A 25,151-nucleotide genomic window follows, 5' to 3' on the forward strand; every position below is an offset into this window, starting at 1 on the left:
AGGGAGCTATATAGCTGTAGCTGAGAATGTGTTGCCCTTGTAAAGCCTGATGCAAAAGCAAACATGTTTTAATTTTCCACCTCCTGGGTATGGTGAATGCAGAAGGATTTAAAATCAAACATTTGTGGATGGGAAGATGGAGAAACTAAGATTTTTACGTTTGGTAGAAAATGTAATGTACTGAAAACCGAACAGTCCACTGAATCATAATTTTGATGCATAAATATTTTCTATGTTGAACATTTCTCTTAAAAACAGCCACTCATTCTCAGAGAGTGTGATAATTAGCAGATTTGAATGATGCAGTTATTTTGCTTACCAGATGCAATGAAAAATGAAAACATATTTTACTTTTTCACAAAAAAATTAACTAAATATAACTAATATTTGTGCCTGATGGTGCATTGTGATTACATTGTTTATAGCTACTAACAGGGGGCTATTAACAGTTGATAGCTTTGATCTCAAAAGGCTAAAAGGATCTTTTCTGAAGGGAACGCTCATAGAAAATGATAAATACATTAAAGTTCTACAAGACTGAACAGACTTCTCTGCATCTGTGAATGAGAGCTGCTTGGACCACGCTTACTCCCTGCACCTGAATTCATAAGTTCAGTTGAGACCTGCACTGTGATATAAAGTTTCCATCATAGCCTTAGTTGTGTGTGCTGCACTTGTTGGAGTCTAATTTCTGCATCTTTGTTTCTTTCCTCAACAGGGTACACTACAACTCATCTGTTTAGCCTGTATGCAGATTAACATAACTTTATACTGTTTGTAAAATCACACCGAACATTACCTATGCAATTTAATACTGTCCAGTAAAAATCTTAAACTGTTGACCGACATGCTTCTCCTCTTACCCTGTAAATACATTGCCAATAAAGTCAATTTTGACAACAGGAAAGTTGTCAAAATTGACAACCTCAATTTTGACAACCTTAGTTCTAAATTTGAACAGGTCAGCCTTGATTCTATTCTACTTTAGTTCAGTCTCTTCTAATTATTTTAGTTAATTTTTAGTCCTCAGTTCTTTTGTCTTGAGTTTTGATTTGACAGTCCCCTGTTTATTTACTCTCACCTCCTCTGCCTGTTCTTCCTCTTTCTCTCCTTAGTCTGCCTTCTGCTCTCTCCCCTCACACCTGCAACCCATTAGCTAATCAACCATTCTTCCAACATTCACTTTCCCGTCTCAAATCACATCTCTCCTCCTCTCACTCCTTTCTGTTTTTTCCTGTTACTTTACCAGGTTCTTGCTCCCTGTTACATCCCACCGTGTGCTTGTTTTTTTTTTTTTTTTTACTTTTTCATTAAATCCTCGCCACATGCTGCCTCAATCTGATCTGCATTTGGGTCCTACTCCACCTACATCGTAAAAAAATAAACAATTTTTTAAGGACAAAGGACATATTTTCTTTGACATATTTCTTGACAGTAGGGCAGGAAGGAATACTAACATATTTGGTGCTTTGTTACACGCTTGTTGCACAGGGCTGCTTGCAGTATTTTCCTCTCGCTGTCTCGGCCCCTCCCGTCCTGCCACACTTTCAGAAACGCCCCTGATTACGTCCGGTTTTCCCCCGAATTCACCTGATTGGTCCGCTATTCAAGCTAGTTTGTAATGATGGCAGTTTCCCGTGTGATACTAAAAACCGACGCCACCTTTCCGCCAGTATTGCCTTGCACTGCAGGAACTATTACAATAAAACTGGAGGTTTTGTAATCCCTCGCCTGTTCCTAATGCTGAGTAGCTACAATCACTTTGGACTGATTAAAACAAAAGTAAAAATACGTCTACTTTTGTGCGCCAGCTTCTCCGACGTGGCAAGCCGAAAGTCCTGGAAGCGTGTGACGTCACCGAGTTAAAAGTTACTAGTAAGAACTACTAAATTTTATGTTACTGAAATAATCATCTGTGCTCCATAAAATTAAAATGTTATACTTGTCCAGTGCAGAAAAGAAGAAATGGATTCCTGCTTCAGGCAAGACTATCACGTGACCTGTAAGTTTTTTATTTTGTTGTATTTTGTTGTTGTGATATTTGTAATTGTAAGCATTTTAAAAGTGCACGTTATATTATATATATATATATATATATATATATATATATATATATATATATATATATACTGCTCAAATAAAATAAAGGGAACATTTCACTTTAATTTTGTGTGTGGCTCCAAATCCAGGCCTCCATTGGTTAATAAATTTGATTTCCATTGATGATTTTTGTGTGATTTTGTTGTCACCACATTCAACTTTGTACAGAACAAAGTATTCAATGAGAATATTTCATTCATTCAGATCTTGGATGTGTTATTTGAGTGTTCCCTTTATTTTTTTGAGCAGTGTATATATATATATATATATATATATATATATATATATATATATATATAAATAAATGGAAATATTTTGTTGTCATTCTTTGTACAAAAAGGTTTACACTTTTGCAATGTCCATGTGTTTATATAAAAATACAAGGGTAAATAATTTTTGCAAATCCTTATAATCTTCTAATGTGTGGGGTATAATTAGCATGTTGTCTTACATTGACTTCCTCCATTCAGTGTACTAAACATGGCTAATAAATTTTAAAAAATAGCTCAAAAGCTTATTTTAGGGAAAAGGCTACTGCTAATGGGGGCAGAAGCTATTGCTAATGTGAATGCACTGTCTTCTGATTTTTACTTTTGCAAAAGTAAAAATCAGATGCACTTAGTTACCAGAAAATGTGCTCATCTCTTAGCAACCGATTAAAAACAAATATTGTTATTGTTCAAAAAAACATAAGATTTCTTCTGCTCTTTTGAAATACTACTTATTTTATACTACTTAAGAATTGTGCAGTTGGTGAATTTTGCAGAAAACAAAATGTTTCTTTTTGTTTTTGTCATTGATGGTAAATATATTATAAAACAGACATTCAATACAAATCTTATTTATACTTCGTGGCATTTCATTACAAGAAGAAAACGCTCATTTCTTAACACTAAAGTAATTATTGTTCATAAAACATACACTCTTTTGAAATACTGCTTATCTGCTCAGAGAAGAAATTTACGGTTGATAGATTTTGCCACAGCAAAGATTTGATATTTACTTTGTGGCACTTGGTTACCAGAAATCGCGCTCATCTCTTAGCAACAGATTAAGAGCAAATATTGTTATTGTTCAGAAAAAGTAAGATTTCTTCTGCTCTTTTGAAATACTACTTATCTTACACTACTTAAGAATTGTGCAGTTGGTGAATTTTGCAGAAAAGTGACAATTATAAAACAGACATTCAACACACAAATTTAAAAATCTGATTTATACTTCTTGGCATTTCATTACCAGAAAAAAAAAACAACAACAAAACACTCATCTATTAACACCAAATTAATAACAAGTAAATTTAAACGGGGCCTGCCAAAGTGTGCTCGTCGGTTGAAACCCAGTGTTGTGATGCAAAAAATTAGCATCAGTGCTAATCCATAATGTAGTCAATAGTATGTGGAGAATTACAAGAATGCCATATTTAATATATTTAAATCAAAACCCAATAAATAATTATCTATTGACTGATATGAAACTCTTACATTGTGATATGTTTTTCAGCCATATTGTCCAGCCCAACTTTGAAGTAATTGAACACATTGGTCCTCTCATTTGTCCTTGAAATTCGGCGTGCTGCTTAACGTCCCCATTTGTATTTTTAGTGCATCTTCTGGCCAGCATCATCAAGGGTGAGATTTTCATATACACTTTTGCCCGTTTCATTTAAATAGTTCAGAAATCATTTTATCCCTGCCCATTAATCTCCCATTTGACTAATTATCACTGTTTCTAATTACAAAGCTTTTAGTTGAAGTGCTTCCTCTGCCTGTGCCTCCCTTTATTATGATTTTTTTTTTTGGTCTTCCACTCATCATCTTCACATTGCCAGTCACAGTGAGGACTCATAGACTAGCAGTGAGCAAATGCTTAATGAGCGACAACTCCAGCTACAACAAAATGATTAAAATGATCTTGAAATAGACATTTAACTCAGCCAATCTTTACTCCTGAGCAGAAAGTGACATTGGATAAATTTTTCTGCTTTGCTATTAAAGTACCACCCCCACTTTTTTTTTTTCCTTTTTAGCAGATGTCTTGGTTGGAGCTGGCTGCACATGTCTGGCCATCAAGCTGCTATTTCTGCCCGTGCCAGTCGCTCCAGGATTGCAGCTATGAGAAGAGAGCTTTGAAGAGCTGTCCAGGTGAGAGCTTGGCAAAGGCAAAGTGTTTCCGCTCTTTCACAACACAGAGTGCCCTTCGAGGACTCAAATTGCCCTGCAGTGTTATGGATAATACTCAAATCCCCACTGAAATTTCACAAAACACACATGCAGACATACAAAAATCCCATTTGCAATGCAGACATACAAAAAGCTGGTTTGTGAGTTTGCCTGCACTCACACTCTTCCAGGAACACAATTAAGTTCAAGTTAAAATGTAAGGTTGAAGCATAGAGGGAAAGGGGAGGAAATTTGTCTCAGACTGCATTCCCTCGGGGCTGTTTCAAACAGACTGGAATAATGATGATAACAAAAGTAATAAAAACTATAAAAGTCTATTTCTCACTCTGGACTTAAGTCCTTCCCTTTTTTCATTCTCATTTATTTTTACTTTTTCTCTTTGTTTCCATCAGATTATATAATGCAGATTGTGAGCACATATGTGCTTGAGTGTGTGCTTGTAATTATTGGCATCAAAATTTGCTTTTCTTTGTCCAACCAACTCTGTAGATACACAGAATGTAGTAAAAGTTAATTCCAAGTTGGGCTCAATAGTCTGAATACTTTGGAGCAATCTTGTGCAGGACTGATGTTTCCTCAGGGCAAAAGTTTATTTTTGTCTGTCTCCATGTATGTGCTTTGCACCAGGTACAACTCTAACAGGCCTTCTTTTTCCCCACCTCAGAAATGGATGATCATGAAGTGTCTCTGGTGTTTGTGGAAAGCCTATTTTCTGAAACTCTGATGTCCTTCACAGCAACTCGCGAAGAGCTTTGTTTGAGAATTATTTTGCTGGCAGAGGCCTTATGCATTGCTTGAGGAACAAAAACAAGCAGAACAAATCAAGTGTTACGCGCAAACAGGCATTAAACAATTTACATGCACAACACCATTAAAAAAAAAACAAAAAAAACAAAACAAAAAAAAAAACAACTAGAATCAAACGCAGACAAAGATCTTCTTACATACATTTTAAATTAACCCCTGGAATCATTTGCAGCCTGCATGTTCACAAAGATGCAAATTGCTTCTCCAAGAGAAACACTGTGGGTAATAAATCATTTCCCGCTCACGTAATCTCAGAGATGACAAACTACATATATCTCAGAATGCTTTTGTTCATGAAAGTATGCATAAGCCTGGTGACATAAGTTTTTTTTTTTTTTCATTTCTGTTGAGATGGTCTGTGTGTGTGTGTATAAATACATCTGCAAGCCGAATCAAAGGAGTGTGTGAACTGCGACATCAAGACCTGGAGACACAATTTTAAGCCACAGCCCCAGGATTGCCTCTTCACTTATTAAGTTAAACAAGCCAGATACTCCGGTGCACCTGGTGAGCCAATGTGAATGGATGATATGATGATTCATATGCAGCAATGCATTTCCATTAAAGACTAGTATTTGAAACATTGTCTTATGGTAAGATGTCAATACAGATAAACACTAAAAAGTCTTTGTGATTTTTTTTCCCAGGAAGAATTGAAAACCAAAGTTTACATACACCTAACAAAAAGACACATGCATTTTTCTCAACTTCTGAAACTTCTCTTGTTTTAAATCAGTTAAAATGATTGAACTTATTTATATTTGTTGAATGTCTGAAAACCTAGTGAGAATGATTTTTAGAGATTTTCTTGCAATTTTCTTCAAATTCAGAAATGTACATACAAATGATTTATGTTTCTCTAAACAATGAAGGAAAACCCAGATGATGATGTCACAGCTCTGATCCACTGATAGGATAAGAGTTAATTTGGAGACACACTTATGAATGCATTTTAAGCCCACATCTGGATCAAAGAGTTTTTTTTGCTCAACACAATTGAAAATTCTAAAGAAATCAGCCAAGATATCAGGAAGGGACTTGTGGAGCTGCAGTCTTCTTGCTCATGCTTCGATGAACCAGACTTGGTTTGGTGTGATTTAACTTCAGAAGGTGAGAAAACAATTGCAGGCATCTTTCTATTCCATGTATGTAAATATATGGTTTCAACTGTCTCTCAAGTTACCCCAAGCAGATTTAATGCGTGTACCCAGACAGATTAAAAGTTGAATTTAAAAAATAAATAAATAAAAAGACATGTCTACATGTCTTTTTTTCTTTTTCTTTTTAAAGTCCCAAGAACCTTGAATCTTCACCAGCGTGTGTAGACTGTAATCTCAAATTCTGTTTCACTTGTTTTTGGGCATACATTTTCCAGGTGATACATGTGATTTATGATTTTACAACTGGACATTCTCACTACAGTTAGACAAATATATTGATTAAAGCTACGCTGTGACATGAACCATTTTTTACACCAGCATACAAACTAAAGTAGCAGATCCAAAGTCAGTCTCATGCCTAAATTAGAGCACTTAGTAGCAAAACATTGTAAACGAGCCTTAATGAGTTTCACCAGCCTTTATTTTCTGCACTATTAGACAGCCCTATGGCAGTGCTGAGATATCTGCCGCTCCTGCTGGGGCTAATATCCTCTAACCGTCATGATGACACTGCCACCGGGCATCGAAGCTCACAGGTAATTGCATGTGCTCAAGACGCACAAACAGACCTAAGTATGTATGCACAAGTCATGCAGGAGACATTGCAAATGTGGAACAATGTGCTCTTCACAGATTACAACAAAATTATACTTTTGATAACCTTTGACCACCAGACATGTGCTGGGGAAAACTAGCACTGCCCATCACGCTGAACATGCTGCTCCCATTGTGGAACATACAAGTGGCAGTATCATAATAAGGGGATGCTTTTCTTAATTAAGGACCTTTTTCAGGCATAGTGGATTGGAAAAAATGGATTAAGCTAAAGACAGGGCAAGCCAGCAACAAAACCTATTTTAGACAGGGAAGGACTTTCACTGTCCAGCAGAAAATCAATCCTAAATACACAACCATAGTTACAATGGTTAGATCAAAACTCATTTGTTAGAAAGGAACATTTAAAGTCTAGGCCTAACCCCTAATGAAAATGTGTTGCAATCCTTGAAAATTGCAGCTTAAGGTTGCTTCCAATCTGACTTAACTTGAGCCAAAACTTTCAGTTACTACAGCTACAAAAGGGTAACATACCCTAAAACAGTTGGAGCTTTAATCGCAGCAAAATGCAACTAAATATTGACTTGAGTGGTGAAACAGAAATGCGAGCTACAGTTTTAAGATCTTATGAGAAAAATGTAAAATCAATTCATATTTTACTTTAACTTTGTTTTGTCACATAAGATCCCAATAAAATACACTGATGTCGATAGCTGTAGTGTGACAAAATGTGAAGAGATTTAAGGGATATCAAGACGGTGGCAGCTTATTATATACTTTGTTAAATGCATTAACAAATGCTAATACATTTTAATAAAACACTCCCTTTCCTGAAGGAGATTCACAATTTTTAAGTGGAACATAATTTCTAGTGTGTGTGCGTGTGTTTGTATGTGTGCATTTATACAACATTAATAATCTCATGACTCATCTGAATACTTAATCTCCCTTTCCAAAACAGCTAAAATCATCATCCATAAAAAAATAAAAAACACTAATAAAAAACCCCATCATGTTCATATTTGCAAATCTGTCAGTCCCCTAACAACGTTTGCCAGGAAGTCATGGAGATGAGTTATCCGAATGTGGGACGGCATCAATTAATCATACGATATTAAATAAAGTGACAGATACTCATATCAGCATTTACATAAACAGAGTATAAGTCGAAACATAGTAGCTTAAAGTATTGATGATGCTAAGAAGTCAATTTACGCTTTTTTCTTCCCGTCATCTTCTTTTTATTCATACTAGCACTTATTATGAGGTAAGTATAGAATTAACTTTTTAGGTTATTGTAATAAAACTGATTACTGGCAATGCTTGAAGGTTTTCTTTAATGTTTCTTGTTTCATTTTTTGTAGTGGTTATGAAGTTAAAACTGCACAAAATTATGTTCACGTTCACTAATTATAGCTACTCAAAAGTAACCTGATTTTGGAATACTTTTTTTTTTCAGAGAACTGTCTGGACGGCACAAAAGGCTTGTTTCTCTGGATTCAACACAAAATATGACACTTTTATTAGACTGTAAAAACTAAGAGCTGGCAAACATTAAATTACGGATTTTTGTCCGTCTGAAGTGCCATTGACATTCAGGCAAACAGCTGTTTGGTTGGTGAGGTTAACTGGTTGAAATCTATGTGTACCGCAGATGTTTCTGAAGTGTAGGTGGCTGTGTTGATTCTTATAAATTTCATTTGACAAGTTTCTATTGTCCCAAAAGACAATTATGTTTCAGATGACTACACTGCAGCATTTAATGTTCTCTGAGAACATAACCAGATCAATTAGTGGTGCACTATATCCTGTTCACATCCAAGTATGCCAGAGTAAAAACAATTAAAACTGCGAGGATGCATGGAAACCAGGGTGTCTGAAGGCCATTAAGTTATTAAATTGATTGTGTCAGATTTAGAGCCTTAAATTGCATCAAAGAGTAACTAAGCCCCAAATCAACTTTTTATGCAGGTAAACTGTCTAAATCGGTCCTTAAGGGTGCGATCAATATATTTCTGTGCAATTTTTTACATTTTTGTGTACAATATTCGGCCTAAAACTGTGTTAGTGCTGACTTTCATGCATTGAACGGTGGCTGCTGCAATCAAATTTTTCCATTACAACAGCACTGCGTGGTTGATGTCTATATCACTGGTATAAAACCATCTCACTCAGACACATGCTTCAGTGGCAATTGCAGAGTTGGAATAGCCAGCATGGCGAGCATTGATTGATCAGCATCTTTCTGTGCTAATCAGATCACTCTTAACATCGACACACAGCAGGAACATTTCTTGAGATTATCTTCAGAACCATGCCAGCAATCAGGGCATCCTTAAAATTGTTGGAAGAAACAATAATCGGTATAAAAACCTTGCTGTGTGAACTTGGCATCAGTTAGCAAAGAGGCTATCCCTACACATACCAGATATGCTTGGACACAACAAAACAGTTTCAAGATTTCTTCAAAATATCTCTACTTCAGTCTCTCAAAATTTCAAGTTGAACCAAGTTCAACCTTCTCTTCTAGTTTTCTTGTGTTCCTGAGATCACATTTCAAACTTTTCTCCAATTTTGTTATACTGAAGCAAAGAGGAAGAATAAATCATCCACAAAAGTTGATTGTTGTTTTCTAATACTTTGCATTCTCTGAACTGTTAGAAGTGAACTTAATTTCCTGCAATTTTCAGTCTCATAAGACTTTTAATATACAGCATGTGGGAGATATGAAAAGTAATAAAGCAGTTGTTCCTTTTAAACCTTTTATTTAATTTCCTACGTCTCTTAAATTTATGTCGGCTTTCAGGAATTAAGCAGTGCTTTTGGATCAGTTTTATGGCATCTTGAGATCTATTTCAATCTTTTTCTGATATCTGTCAGTCTTTGAAATGACCAACAAAACCAGGAGAAGGTCTACGTAATTTGAAAGCTCATTCTCAGCGCTTTTCAGATATTTAAAGGCAACAGTGTCAAAGCAATACAAATTCTTTCTAGTGAGTTATTAAGAGCGTCATATATCTTACAATTTATTATACAATCTGATCCTTACAGTTAAATTCAGCATGTATTGTTTATTCCCTGGTTTTGCGTGTAATCACTTTATTAAAGAATACAACATTTACATTTAAGTTTGACACAATCCAGTTAATATTTACATTTTAAGACATTTCAAATCTCTCAATTTCGAAATGACAAAAAAAAAAAAAAATATATATATATATATATATATATATATATATATATATATATATATATATATATATATATATTTATATAATTATTGACATCACTGGACCAGTGCTTGCATGAGCGAGAGTCTGCTTTAGCAAATACTTTCATCCTACAAAGCCATTTTGAGTGACCTTTGAAAAGGTAGTTCTGCAGATTATGTTTCTCTTCTGTTGTTTAATGACTTTTCCATATTTGTGAATTAAGCATGTGTACATTTTATAGAAAGGAGTCTATGTGTAGATGATGGTTACATGCTGGAGGGATTACAGCAACTGTAATAGGTGGTTAAGGAAGTGATAAATGTTGCTTTAGTACAACTGAATGCACCCTAATCTGAGGGTATTTTCACATCTTAGTACTAATCGTCTTAGAGGAAAAAGCAAACAAAAAGCCATTCTTAGTCAAGGAAGTAGGAATGTTCAGCTTAAAATGTTGATTTTGTTGTCTGTTTTGATGTGAAGATTTAGTTTCTCGCTGACCTTTTTTTAGGAATTCTTTAGCCGTCATAGCACCATCAGATTGGCACAGGAACTGTCAGTCATTCTGAAGGAACCTTTGGCTAAATGATAATGCATTATAAAAAGGCATTGTCAAAAGGATTATAAGATGTTAATTTTAAGTACTGAATGGCTGTATATTTACAAAGGCAGCTTGCATGATGGATTTGCATAACAATTTTGACTCAGAGACTATTGTGTTGCACATAAGTATAAATTTTACTATTTTATCTTTTGTCTTAGTACAAGTGGAGAGGAAAAGAAACAAACAGGCATTAATTTCTTGCTGGAATCTCGATCCCTGGTCCACTTCCTATTTCCGGTTTTCCTTCCGTCACACTGCAGCTAATGGAAAACACCTGTGCCATTAGTGAGTGGTCATTTCTGGCTCGGGTAAGAGCTTCAGCTTCACAACTAAACATGAATAAATTCAAAAATGACTCAAAAACTAAATAAACATGAAACACAAACTTAACTAAACCCAAAGAGAGATAGAGAGAGAAAAAGCAAAATATGCATGTTACCCAAATGATCACCCTCTACATATATAAAGATACTGAATTTAATTGAATTATAGCTGTGAATAATTACTTGATGTTTTATGTGTAATTTGGTTTCATCACTATTGTCATTTTTTTCTATTTAAAATGGGCTGTTTGAATTGAAAACAGCCTCGGACTGCTCTTGCGTTGATTGTGGATTAGTTTGCCTTTCGTTATTTTGCAATGGAGTGTTTAGAAAGTCTCATACGGCCATATGTATTTATGTGTATTATTTTTGCATTTGCTCAGTTTCTTCCCCACCTTTCTTTCATTTCTTTTTGCCGTTACCTCAGCTCTCCTAACTCCCACCTCCTCTCTCCTCCTTGCTGAGTCGAGGGCAGGGTAGGGGGAACTGTCTCCTCTTTGAGAGAGGAGCAGTTTGATCTCAGAAAAGTATGGGGAATCTGGATAGCATACCTTGCTTTGCTTGAGGGAATCTGGCTTTATGTATGTGACTGTGCAGACGCCCACATGTGTGTCTACATTAGATTCTAGAAGAAGATAAAAGCTGCTACCTCGACACTGCTCAGCTGTGCTAAGTAAAGCTACAGGAATAGTTTACAATTTTCAGCTGCACAGCGGCAGCTTTGACTTCATAAATCTCTCAAACTGCTGTCGTGATGAGTCACATACATCACATGTCCTCACCTTATTACCCACAAAAATCTACCTTCTATGACTGCATGGGTGTTTTTACTTGGACCTTTTTGTTAGGTGGTGGAATGAAATCCAGTGAGAGATAACAGCAATAAATCATGACATCACAGCTTGGAAGGACAAAAGATAAAGAGAAGATCACACCTGAAGATTTCTGTGCCATAATTTCTTTTCACTTCAGTTTAGCTACAGAAATTGTTCAGCTTTTCAGTTTTCTGAGAAGCAGAATAAATCAAATGCAATGTTTGTCCTTGAATTTAAAAAAAAAAAAGCCATTTTGTTTTCAGATGCATGACCTCACTATTTGATCAACTCTCATTATTTCCTGCTGTTATGCATCGTTCTGAAAACCTCACTTCCCACACATTTTCAAATGCTATTAGATAACCAATAAGTTTTGTCTCACAGAAATATGTATTTCTAAATGTGTGTAGCTTTTAGACTAGTCAGTGATTTTTTTCCCCTAAGGCTTGTGTGTGCGTCTTGCTGCCGTTATCATTTTCTTCCTGTGCATTTGGTACAGGAGTAGGTGATGTGTGATAGAAGTGCACTAAGCATCAAGCCAAGAGTTGCATGTTGCTGGATGATTGTGTTGTCAGATGAAGCAGACAGAAAGTGGGAGACAAACAGAGTTGAGAGACAGCATTGAACTGAAGTAACCCTCCTACAGTGTCTCACACTTTGAATTTAACAAGGATTTACCTGAAGTTTAACTTTCTTTGTGTTGCAACCTGAACTTTTTCTGAATATTGAAGCTGTTTTAAGGTAGAAATGCAACAATAGTAAAGCTTTCTGCAGCTTTACTATTTGAGATAAACACCTCTGTTAGAGGTTGAGGTTACATGGTATACTTACTGAGCAGTGAATTGTTATAGTGCAATGCTTGAATGACAGTTATCTATCATTTTTCTTTGACAGAAGCTGTCCCGTTTGTCTTTATTTTCAAGTGTTCAAGATTCCATGAAAGTCAAAGTCTTTCAGTGGACATGCCAGGGAATTTTCTGCCATGCCAGGGAATTCTTTTCATTCTCCTGTTTAGCTACAGGAGACTCAACATGAAGGTATACATGAATTATGTACCTATAATTTTTCATATGGAATAACTTTTCCCCCAGTCAGTGATGTAGGCTAATGTTTTGCACTGTTTTCACTGATCTGCCTAACTTGTATTATTAGTTTGGTGCACCCACATTTTTGACTTTATTGCATATATTACTGCAGTTTTGTAGGTTCACTTTTATAAACTACCATCCATAAATTAAATATTGACTTAAAAATGATAATCAATCCAGTAAACATCAATTTATTTATTTGAAGCAGAATTTTACAATACAGGTAACTTACCGAAAAGTGTTTAAATATAAACTTAACGTCTCATATTTTGCAACATAATTTCAAACTTCCACGTTTATTTTATTTTATTTTTTCTGGATTTATTTGTTGCTGATCAACATGTAGTAATGCATTATGGTTTAGTGGAAGACAAATTATAAATAGCAGTCAAATGTTTCATATAAAGACTGCAAGAAGTGTGATTTGTGGCTCAGTTAGACTTAAAAAAAATGGTTTTAAAATGACAAAACATGAATAAGCTAATACGTGCCAATAATTTAGCAAGATGCTCTGCATGGAAGGGAAACATTCAACATGATCCATTTTTATATCTGTGGCAGAAATGTTTCATTTCTTTAAATTTGAATTCACTTTAATGCAGTTTTAGAAATGCTAGAACACTTTTCAAGACATGATACAGCATGACAGTCCAAATCTGACTTATTGGTCCAAGTTCTGCTTTGACTCCTCAACCGAAGGGAAATAAACATACATCTCACTGATTTCTAAGTTTTCCACCTTGGGTCAAAGGCAATTTTTTATACTTTTGGGCTTTTGAGTGACACCTAATTGTATGCCCTAAAAATTTTTTTATTCTTTATCCCTTTATAAGTAGAAAAAAAAATGAATACAACAAAATCCTTTTTCCAGTTGAATATAAATATTTCATACTTTTCTAAAAATAAGTAATGCACTATTCTCCAAACAAACAAATAAAAGTCAGTCGATGAGTGTACTTTTCTGTTGAACTGATTTACTCTCCCGCTCAGCTCCATGCACCTTTCATACGCAGTGGGGCTTCTTTGCATAGCCTTGATCCATGACTGAAGGCTGACTTCACTCTACTGTGTCAGAGCTTAAGGTGTCACGCAGGCACTTTTATCTAATTTTACCTCACATTCTGCTCCTTCTTTTGTACAGGCATCTAACTCTTTTTAAACTTGAAGCATATGTCATTCACAGTGGACTAACCTCACCTTGAAATGCACAGACAAATGATCAGTTTTGCCTCTTGCCACTGATTGCCATGCAAAAGACATATCACAAGCTCAGCAGTAAATGTCATTTACATTCAGCAGTCAGGATTCTGATCTTTTCTTAAAAGTACAGCAGCTATGGTTATGTATCTGTAATGATAATGAGAGGAAAGGAGAGGGAAGTCCCTTCATATCGTTCCTTGTCCGGTGTAATTTGGCAATCTGGGGTGCACCATTTAACACACCCCTACTTAAGTGTTCACAAAATAGTGCACAGGTGTGCTCCATTTTTAGCTGAGTGTTTTTTCCTGTTTGGGTTCTGCTAAAAGGTAGTGAAAATGAAAACATACACAATGACACCCAATCACACACACCATTAAGAAAGCTGCTTATACATACTAATAGAGTTACTTTATCTGTCTGAGTGCTTTTTTTTTTTTTTTTTTTTTTTTTTAAATACAGTTTCGTTCAATTGGCTGGATGCCGACATACGGACAGCTACAGTGGATGGGGATGAGGTACATGAATAAATACCATGAGTTTATCACTAGCAGCATGCGGTCCTGTTTATAGGCAGTCTGAGGGAATTCAAATTGACTCCACTCTGGCTCCGACTCCAGGTTTCTATTGTTAGACCTAAAAAGATCGAGTACCTTTCTCTTCCCCCTTCACGCTACTGACTACATTTTCCTAGTTTCTCCGCTCGTCAGACTTCCCAACTTTCTGTTCATAAAAAGATGTTGAATGAAATTTGTTCAGAGGAACAGACTTTAACACTTTACAGTCACGGTAAAAACCAAAACGTAATGCTTAATTTACAAAAGCATTACTTACCATAACTCATGATCATCCAGTTCATTAATAAATAGAAAAAAAAGTATAATTTGCTTTGACAAGTGACAATGTCAAATTAAGTTGTTGAATATGCAATAAGAATATTAAAAAACCTGATCATTTTTGGAATGACCTCTTGTGGATCTTCCATGATTTTAATTGCACACACATGTTGAACTTAAAACTGAGTTTACTTTTGGTCCCTGCTTTGTCCTGTGCACCATGTTCTTGTCCCCTGACATGGTCTTGATTGTTCTTATCATTATTGCCTGGCTTTTGTTGGTGAATGCTTTGAGGCTTATCTTTAGTTTGGAGTCTGTTCTTTTGTGTATTGCAGCTGAGATTGAGTCCTTTGTTTGCTTTTCTTCTGTTTGTTTAGTTGGTGTTATTTCTTGTTTTATTTTCAGGGGCTTTTCCATGGCTCATGTCCCTCCTGTTCAGTTTGTAAAGTTTGAATTATTCTTTTTAGATTTCTGTTTGACTCCGTTATTGGTCATTTACGATGATGTCCTGAGCTGCCATCATCTTAACTCACATCACATAATGCTAATAATAATAATTTCTGCCAGACTCTCTTTTGATGTACAGTCTTGTTTTCTGTTGGTTTTATCCTCAGCTCAATTCTTTTATTTTTTATTCAAATTCCTTTTCCCTGATTTTGTTTTTGCTGTCGATTTTCAGTTTAAAAAATATTTTATTTCTGTCACTGATTAATCTCAAGCCTGTTTAGTCTCAGTATTTGGGCAATCTTCCACTGTATTAAATGGAAGTCTTTGCAACAGAGCATTCATACAGTCACCTACTAATCTATTTCATAAACTACACCATCTATTGATTGGGATGCAGAGCTCATATTCACCACATCATAGATTAGAATAGACTTCCTTGGTGGTGAAATTCAGGTGTACAAGCAGCAATGTGACAGATAGTATGAAAATATGAATGAAAAGACTGTACAGGGAAGGAAAAATATAAAGAAACACAATAGACATTTGTTATAAATAGAATGGATAACTCATTGCAATGATAAACTGTTTGAGCTTTGTGTTCTACCTGGCATTTAAGCAATGCTCAATTGCACTGGTGTTTGTTTATTTATAAAACAATCATAGGTAAGTCCCTCTTAGCTTTTCTCATAACTCAACATTTCCAGCAGCTGGTGGTGCTGAAGTTATGCTCTGGCAAGTTCAGCACCACAGTTACCCCAAAGGTCTAAACCTGCTGTGGTCAGTTCTTAATCCGGCTTCATGTCCCTAATTTGTCCCAATTACTGGAATAAGCTGAAAAAAAATCCTTAACTTGTTATACGTACATCCTATTGTCTACCTTTGGAAACATATTAACGATGAGTGCTTCTGAACTTTGGAGCTGAATGTATGACATTCAGACATTTGGAGATGGATGAATGTCATACATCTCTGAATGCATGGCATTCATTATGCATTATATTTTCTGTGTGTGTGTGTTTTTTAAAACTGCTTAAAAGAGTGTTTTTTCTAATATGATTGAGTGTATTAGCTTCATAAAATAAAAATAAAAAAGGGGCATGTGATTACATATTGCAATGGCAAACACATAACTCAGATGTTGAGAAGCTACTGACTATTTGGGAACAATGCACTGCAAATGAAAACAATTCAAAATGCTTAAGTCAAGAGCCAAGTGGAACCAATTATGTCTTGAAAGGTTCATTTCATCCACTATTTTATGAGTGGCTGTTAGAAAGGCTTAAAGGCTTTAACATCCAAATCCAATACACACAGGTGAAAAATGGATGATCTCTTGTTTCCTTTTTTCTCTTGAGCAGAGGGCAGTAAGATGTTAAAGTCTTGACAAAATTGAAGGAACAATGTATTGTCAAAAGTAGAGTACTAGGCCATCATAAATGAGAGAAGAAAAATAAGGGATAGACATGATCACAGTAGGAAGAAATTTGTATGAATAAATCTAAATTAAAAAAATACTCCACAGTAAAAATCTCAAACATGTTTGTGGTAAAATGTAATTAAAATTGTGGATTTTATAGGGTAGAAAGTGACATCCTGTTCCCTCCCCCCCACACCTTATTGGACAGAAATAGGGAAACTCCGAAATGACATTGTCAAGACTAAGTGACAAAAATGGCTCGAACCCAAAAGGGGCACTGTCCTGTATAGGCTGTTTCACATTAAGAATTTATTCCAGAATATCTATTAATCTGCACAATAGCCCGCACAAGTCAAATATTTATTAGCTCTGATTAGGAAATTCATATTTTAGATGTGACTGTGTCTCATTCTTCTCGGCTCATAAATATTCACATCATTCTTGATGATAACTCCAGAAGATGTGAGACGAGACAGATTTTCTCTGTCAAAGATTAGCCTGTCCAGGCAAGTAACAGATCTTTAAAAGTTTGTTTGAACTTTATTTCACTGCATGTAGGAATAACTGCTGGATGAATATTTGGGACGCTTGTTTACATTTAGTTTAATTTGCAGTCCTGGTGGGTTGGAATATTTTTGCTTTTACATTGTGTTCTACTTAAACTAATGGCAGTTTCTGTGTGTTTCTAATGGAGATCAGAAGTGTACATATACTCACCACCAACTGGATAACTGGACGAAGAAGGTGGGTAACAATTTTAATCCGTAGTGGATTTGTTAGTGTGAACAAACTCCATACTAGTAGCATGTTGTCTTTAGAGGCTTCAGACGCCTCCAACTGTGTGCTGCACAGGACATGGGGACTTTCTCTTTCGCTGCATTGAAAAACTCCTAAGACACTCCACCACACAAACACGCAGAAAAAGCAAAGTGATGTGGTGTTTCTCCCTGCTGCTCCATCTCAGTATTAAAACTACCCTTTGGAGCAGAGTGGTAGAACATCATTTTGCAAAATACTTTTAAAATTTCACATGCATCAACCAATCAAGAGCTGAGGGGCTGGCGGGGGATTTTTAGAAATTTGTGGATTGAAAGCAAAAGAGAATTCAGAGTGTTGGCCAGGCCACCATGTGTCCAGTGGGTTTAATGAGCCGCTCTCCACACACCGAGACAGGCACACAACACTGAACTTCAGGCGTCAGCTGTTGTCGCTTGTTGGTCTCTCATATGCAATTAATAAACCATTCCTGGTAAGTTTTACAAAGCTTTTGTGTTTTCACCTGGTTCACTTCATCTTGAATTTACACTTGTAGAATTATTGTCTTATTGAGAACTTTACCTGACTGCCCTTTAGATTTGTTCTCTGCTTTTGCTGCGAGGGAAAGTGTTTGACCTGTAATAAGCTAATCCGTGTGCAGCCTCGGTGAGAGACGGTGTTCTCTCAGGCTGAACCATCACTGCAAAGTCGCCTCTCACTTAATGACTTTGCGCTTCATGGAAAAACCCGGCCAAAAGAGATTACATATAAAAAAAAAAGGCAGAGAGAGAAAGGAGGACAGAAAAAAAAGACACTAAAAAGCAATGCAGGGAGAAAGAGTGAGGGGTGAGCAGCGGAGCATGTCAGGTCTACTAAGGCTGTGTAAATTGGTTCGGACTGGTGTTGATCTTGATTACTGATTGCTCTTGTGACTGTTCTGTCCAGCAAGTCCTCCAACCTGAACTAGGAAGGAGATTGTTTTCCATTCCCTCTTTGATTTGACCCAAAGACATCTGATGGCATGTATTAAACTTATTTTTACATTTTTGGTTAAATGTCTTGACAAATATTTACAGTCACTGTAGATTTGCTATATAAAGCAGGTCCAGTAAATAGAAATTTTGATTGTATACACATTTTACTTTACAATGTTTGTTTTTCCAAGTTAAAAAAAAACAACAAAAAAACATTTAGGATGCCTTACTTCTTGTAATTAATAATTGTTCCAGGGGGGAAATGAAATTCATTATATTGGAAAATTATTTTCTGAACTTTTGTGTGTGAAATGGTGCCTCCCATTTGCCTATTCATAGATTATTTTACACTATAGAATAATTTTTAAACCCTTTGACAGCTGATGATTTACAGTAATTGTGTGTCATGTTGTCAGTGTCTACTGTATAAGATGATATCATATTTCTGATATTGGGATTTTGCTGCTGTTATAACTACAATAAATGTAAACAGTGTGTAAATTACAGCCTTTGGGAATATTTTTTAAAATGTATTGTAAATCTAATTTAAGGACTTACAAAGTATTTATCTTCATAATTTGCTAGAACATTTAACTACCAAAAGAAACAGATGTATAGTGGAATATATGGACAGGAAATGTTAAGTACATGAAGCTATTAGAACACAATCAGGATTAAATGACAGCACTTGAGTATGCTTTCATGTCGCCTTTAGATTTTATATGCAGCAATAATGTTTGCTGCATATTCATGAATTGGTCAATTTAGCTTACAACATATTCAAAAGTTCTTTTATTAGTATTTTTATTAAGATAAGAAACAAACAGATTGTAGCCAGGGGTGACCAGATGGTGGCAAACTATTGGATTGTAGCCACAGCTGCCCTGAGACATTCTGAAAGAGGTAAGGCTGCCATGCACTGGCACCACTGGACTGTCTGACCATCAAGCCGAGTAAAGTGTCTGGACAAAACGAAAGAGAAAGAGTGAGGGATCGAACCGGCAACTCACCTATTACAGGATAAACTCCTATCACCGTTGCTCCCAAAGTAATCAGTTTTACACTTCCTTCTTGTTCCTTGTAAATTGATTTCTTGGCAGCAAGTCAACCGTGACAACACTGAAAGTTTACACTTTAAATTGCGGTACACCAAGATTTTGAAGAGAGGTTATAATCTGTTTGTGTTACACAGATAAATAATAAAACAATTTGACGCTTCTCTTTCAGAAACTCAATTTCCGAAAGTTACATTAATGATACATCGGCATATATGACTTTAATATATCTAACTTGTGATATTAACTGCTATTTGTTGGCAAAAGGAATCTGTTCATAAACAGATAAGTCAACTTCAACAGATATTCTGTGTACTAAAAATGAGCAGTAAAGTGGTACTTACTCAGTTATCAGTCACAAAATATGGTTGGTTGTGGATGATCCATATGCAGACAAAGGGCATCAGAAGTGGAGCAAAAAAAAGTTTAATAAAACAAAATGCAACTTACTAAAAGAAAGTAGAAGGTCCACAATCCAGAGAAAATAACTGAAGATAATAAAACAACAAAAAAAAAAAATCTGGACCAAGATGAGCTGTATTTAGCAGATGAACCAGTAAAGAACAATGAAAGCTAGTGATCTTTTCATATCTCCACTCTTGACGGAAGAGCAGAGCATGACATTGAATCCAGGTGAGGTAATCAGGGAATTAGGAACAGCTGTGGAACAGAGCGAGCAGGGAGATTAAGGAAAGATTAATAACTAACACAAACAAAGCTGGACTACGCCCAAAGAAAGTACAAACCAAGCGGGAAAAGACTGAGATATTGCAAGAGAATTACAGCCAAGTGCACAAAGAACAAGAATAAACAATCTGCAAACGAATGAATGAACAAAACTAATAGCAATAAACAACTGAATATGGCAATACATTTTCCAATAATAATTAATCAATCCAGAAATAATTTGAGGAACTTCAAAGAAAACCAAAACATTTGTCTTTCAGTTTACTCTATTCTAATTTTAAATCACCCCTAAGACAAGCAAACAAATTATTAAATATAGCTAAATAACACTACAAAGATGCAATTGTGGTGAGAAACTGTTTCAGATGAGAGCGTGGAACCCCTTTTGATGCAAATGTCTTTCTGAACCTGAAAGCTAACCAAAGCCAGGTCTAATTTCAATATCAGATGCCTAGGTCCAGAAACAATGCATTTATTATGCAGGCAGGTGTTGTTCAAATAAAAGGTAGATCAAGATACTGACAGCTCTGTAAAATGTAGTCCTTACTAAGCAAATTAAATAAGTATTTCTTTTTTGCCTCATCATGCCTTACCCTCTTTCTTCTTCTCTGCCAATTACAGGCTGAGTGGAATCAGTTTTGTCTCCGCAATCTCTCGTCCTGTGACCCCTAAACTCATTCTCATTCTAAACTACTTTTCATTTGCTAACGATGTGGCAAGACTTCAGTCAGCAACTCTGAATATGCAAACGGGGTTCCAAAGGTAGAACAGGTTTTATGGAGATGTGCATCCATCGCCGTCGCTTCCACTTACACGCTCTTCTCCGTTTTTGATGACCGCGCACTCCATGTGTACAGTAACAGTATTTTTTGCGAGTTCATTTACTTTAATTGTGTTTGTATGTGCTGTTTGTGTGTGTGTCTGTTTGTCTGCGTGCTAACCTCTCATTTAGTCACCCCTCATTTGGTCATTATGTCCACTAATGCAGAGTATGCATGGCTCTACTCATAATCACACTTCTCTGATATGCAAAACAAGCTCTCAACTGCACCTGGCATACAGACACACACTTCTCATCAGCAGCAGACTCCTCTCTCTAATTTGCTTCCTGTTGAAATGTAATTGGAAACTACTCATTCAGACAAAGTGCAAAGGGGTTTTTTGCTCAATGTGGCTGTGTGTATTTGTATGGAACAAAGCCTTTATTCAGCAACAAGACACAACAGGGAATTGGAAACAGGAAACAGGCTACAGATGGAGATAATAGAGTTGTTACAGGTGTGTTAAATTTTGCACATGCAAAATAAATTTGCCATTGTCTGCATCAGTGTTGTGCAAAGCACCCTAAACAACCAGCACATATATTAATTCAGTGAAATTACTTTCAATACACATGGTAATTAATCATTTTTGCGACTATTCATATTAGTTCCAATGTCCTAAATTTTATCTGTGTGTGTGTGCGTGTTGGTGTGTGTTTGCGTGTGTGTTTATCTGTCTGTGTGAGCACAAGATAGAACAGAAGGTGTGAAAAGCGGATGTGACCACAGGCTCCAGATAAGACAGCCAAGCCTGTCTATCCACAATTCTGCTTTTGCCCGTCTCTTCTCCTTGACTAAATCTAAATAAGATCAGTTGGGTGTTTAAAGCCCTCTCAGCGGCCAAGTCCTCACATCTCCTCCTAATCGATTCAGCACATATCAACCCCTGCATTTTATTGAGTTAGGTTGCAACTTAGGTGGTGGAGCATTAGGACGTATGATGTAGGACAGTTTACATAAATAAACGAAATGTAAAAGAAACCAAAATATCTCAAATTAACTTCAAAATAAGTGTTAGGTTAAATGTAAAATGCTTTGTGATGCCTTTACATTTGGCGTCAGCATAAGAATATAGACCCTAGTCACTTTCTTATGTACTTTCTTATGTAGGTTGGACCCCTTTTGTCAGCAGAACTTTCTCATTTATTATGGCACAAGCTAAAGACGATATTGGAAACATTTCTCATTTGTTTGCTTTGACTTCACAGCATCATACAACTGCAGCAGATTTGTCAGCTCCACATCCTTAAATCTCCCCATCCACTGCATCTCAAAGATACTCTAATGGACTGGGACCAGCTGACTGTGGGGTTACACTGATGTGCAAAAAACCTATTATTGTGTCTTTAAAATAACAGTCTGAGTTGGTGCAATGGCACATTGTCACATGGTGCATTCTTTTTCTGTTGCCATAAGTGGGTGGACACTAAGGTTCAACTTGAACCAAGGACTCTAAAGCATGATGAGAAAATTTCCATTACTACCAAAATCTGGAACTGTTACAAGACAGAATGGATCCATCTTTTGATTGACTGAATTTTGCAGCTAAAATTTCCCCCGACCTGCGAATTTAGGTGAACTGGTGTGATTTGTAGCCTTGGCGTCCTGTTCTTAGTTGACAGGGTTGGCACTCAGTGTGGAACTCTGTATCTATAGCCAGTTGCTTAATCTGTCATTCATTCAGAGATGGTGTGAAAAGTACCTCGTTTGTAACAAGTGGTTGTTTGAGCTGCTATGGCATCTCTGTCATTTTGAACTAATTTTTTAAATTATCTCTGACATTAACGGGATGGCATGGTCTTCCTAACTGCCACACACTTGATTCTTCAGTAAACCGAGAGTTGGTTAGGTGTGGAAAATCTCAATAGATCAGCAGTTTCCTTCCTTATGATTGGTTTATTCAATATTTATGTAAAACAATTTGATGAGGTGTATGTAATAAAGCAGCTGGTGAGTGTAAACTTAACATGTCCTTATAAAGATACACTAAATATATTTGGGATTACGGTCCACCCTTGCCCATCCTGTCCAGATTGTCTTTCAGTTTGTAATATGTTGTATCTTCAGTGGTTGCTCTGCTGCATGTGTGTCATATATTGAAGCAGAAACAAACCCCACATACCTATCTAAAAAAAGGTTGGGAAGGGACACATCACCATGACAACACAGGGAGGAGTAGAATGTACGCCATTAAAAAGATGGAAGCAATGTTGTGTATCTAAGTCTCTCATTTCTGCGCAGAGGCAGAAACATATACCACCGTATGTGTGTAGGGATAAATTATCGCACGCTCGCATGAATGCAGAGAAACGTACACAAGAAATATACACACACTCAAGCATCCTTCCAACACACAACCATGTAATGTGCACATCCTTTGTGATCCATTTAGTCTGTGCTTGCCTAATTTGCCACAGTGATGACAAACTCAAGTAATTTCTTCTACGTCTTTTTATTCCAGTTCAGTGAACTCTTGAACAATTCAGTTTGAACTTTTGATTACTTGCTGCTCATTTGCATAATTTTGGTTTAAGCCCATAAGTCCTCTGTTAAACAGAAATAGAGTGACTGGTGGAGAACTTTCAGCTGTTTAGAAACAAGTTCTACATTTACTTTTTTATTTTTGCCCTGAAAACAGTTTGATGACTAAACAGATCTTAGTTATTGAATAATTTTTACAATAATTCATCTTAAATAAATCATTATTTTTAGCTTTGAAGTTAATTTAGATGCTGATCGAACTGTGGTAAAATGACACTTTAATGCTATGTTGGATTTTTTTCAAGTACAAAGTTTGTCAGAAAGAGTAAAAAAAATAACAAAGAGTTAACAGTGTCATCTGGTGGCCGTTTTAAGTATTGAAGGTTTTATTGAAAAAATGTTCTCTGCTTGTTTACCAGTTTTAGATTCTCCCAATGGGAGTGCATGAAATTTTCCCTTTGTTGTGCTTTGATTTCTCTTTATTTATTTATTTATTTATTTTTTAAGTTGGAGGCCTAGAATCTTTTTAAAAATCTTCATGTGTCTGTATGCACATGTACACAGGGAGAGACTCGCCCACTCACACAGATGCAGGCCTAGGATAGCTGTATTTTTCTGTGACATCAAATTTATTTAATCAGTTCTACACAAGCTACCCAGCTGTCCAGCATGAAGTGTTTCCCAATTATCTTAATGTGATTTGCTCCCTGCTGTTGGGTGCTAGTATTCTGATTACGATGTAATAAGATGACGCTGGGTGAAACACACGCATACTCACGAACACAGACATACACACTCTTTCTCTGCGGTGCGCTCGTGTCGCAAGACAGACACCCTTAGAAGCGATGGGACAAGCTATAACAAAGAACTGGGGAGAAAAAACGCAAACCAAAGGAGAATAGGGGTGATAGAATGAAGAAACGGGATGGATGTGGGGTACAAAGATACAGACAGACAGAGCGCACTGTTCTCAAAGCAAAACATACGTCCAGCAAAAAGGCAGAGCAAATTTCATCCTAACTGCGTGTTGACAGGGTTGACGAGACATTAAATGCGCATTAGGCAGGGGGGATGTCACAACCCCTATTGGGCAGACAGAACATAACAAGACAGAGAGAGATGACAGATCAGTATATCAACACTGGGCCCTGTGAGCTCTCATGAATCCCTGCAGGCAGCCCTGACTCTCCCAGTTCCTCCCTTCAGTTTAATCCTACACGGAAAAATACTAAAGAGATTGCAATTTTGACACCTATGTGACTTTGTAAAGACTGTCCGGACTCGACTCAGGCATTAACATGACATCAAGTACGTGGTGGTGAAATGTACACTTTATGTGTAGTGTATCACGGTTGAAGCAAAAAGCAGAGCAGTGAGCCTGCTGTCATCGGGGAGGCACAGTGACAAACGAGGGGAAGGAGGGTTAAACTACGGAGAGAAAAATTGTGGTTCTCTTAGGTATTCTTTAAAGACCAAAACAGAGGGCATGGCTTGAACCCCTGAGATGCATCCTTCCTGCTGACTTATCTTTGGAACATGGTGCCAGAGGACAGAGGATTAAAATGTGTTGCTGGTCTGTTTTTAGAGCCTTGAGGCTACAGGGACAGGTAACACAAATAGCCAAGAGCCCTGGAGTTGG

The 25,151-nt window shown here is 36.4% G+C and overlaps 1 long non-coding RNA gene across 2 annotated transcripts in view; it reads left to right on the forward strand.

Moving 5' to 3' along the window:
* Positions 1-794: 794 nt before the first annotated feature.
* LOC106924873 (uncharacterized) overlaps positions 795-25,151 on the forward strand; it is a 37,811-nt gene continuing 13,454 nt past the window's right edge. Inside the window, exons 1-4 of one of the 2 annotated variants that reach the window (XR_001419718.2) lie at positions 795-1,875; positions 1,951-2,002; positions 4,127-4,241; positions 4,945-5,668. This is a non-coding gene — a long non-coding RNA (uncharacterized LOC106924873). Of the gene's footprint in view, positions 1,876-1,950; positions 2,003-4,126; positions 4,242-4,944; positions 5,669-25,151 lie in introns of those variants that run through there. The other variant, XR_015763049.1, reaches the window with a different exon arrangement.

The sequence above is a fragment of the Poecilia mexicana genome, unplaced genomic scaffold (genome assembly GCF_051168715.1).
Source record: "Poecilia mexicana isolate PSO_F unplaced genomic scaffold, ASM5116871v1 scaffold_6, whole genome shotgun sequence".
In the NCBI taxonomy this organism is placed as follows: Eukaryota; Metazoa; Chordata; class Actinopteri; order Cyprinodontiformes; family Poeciliidae; genus Poecilia; species Poecilia mexicana.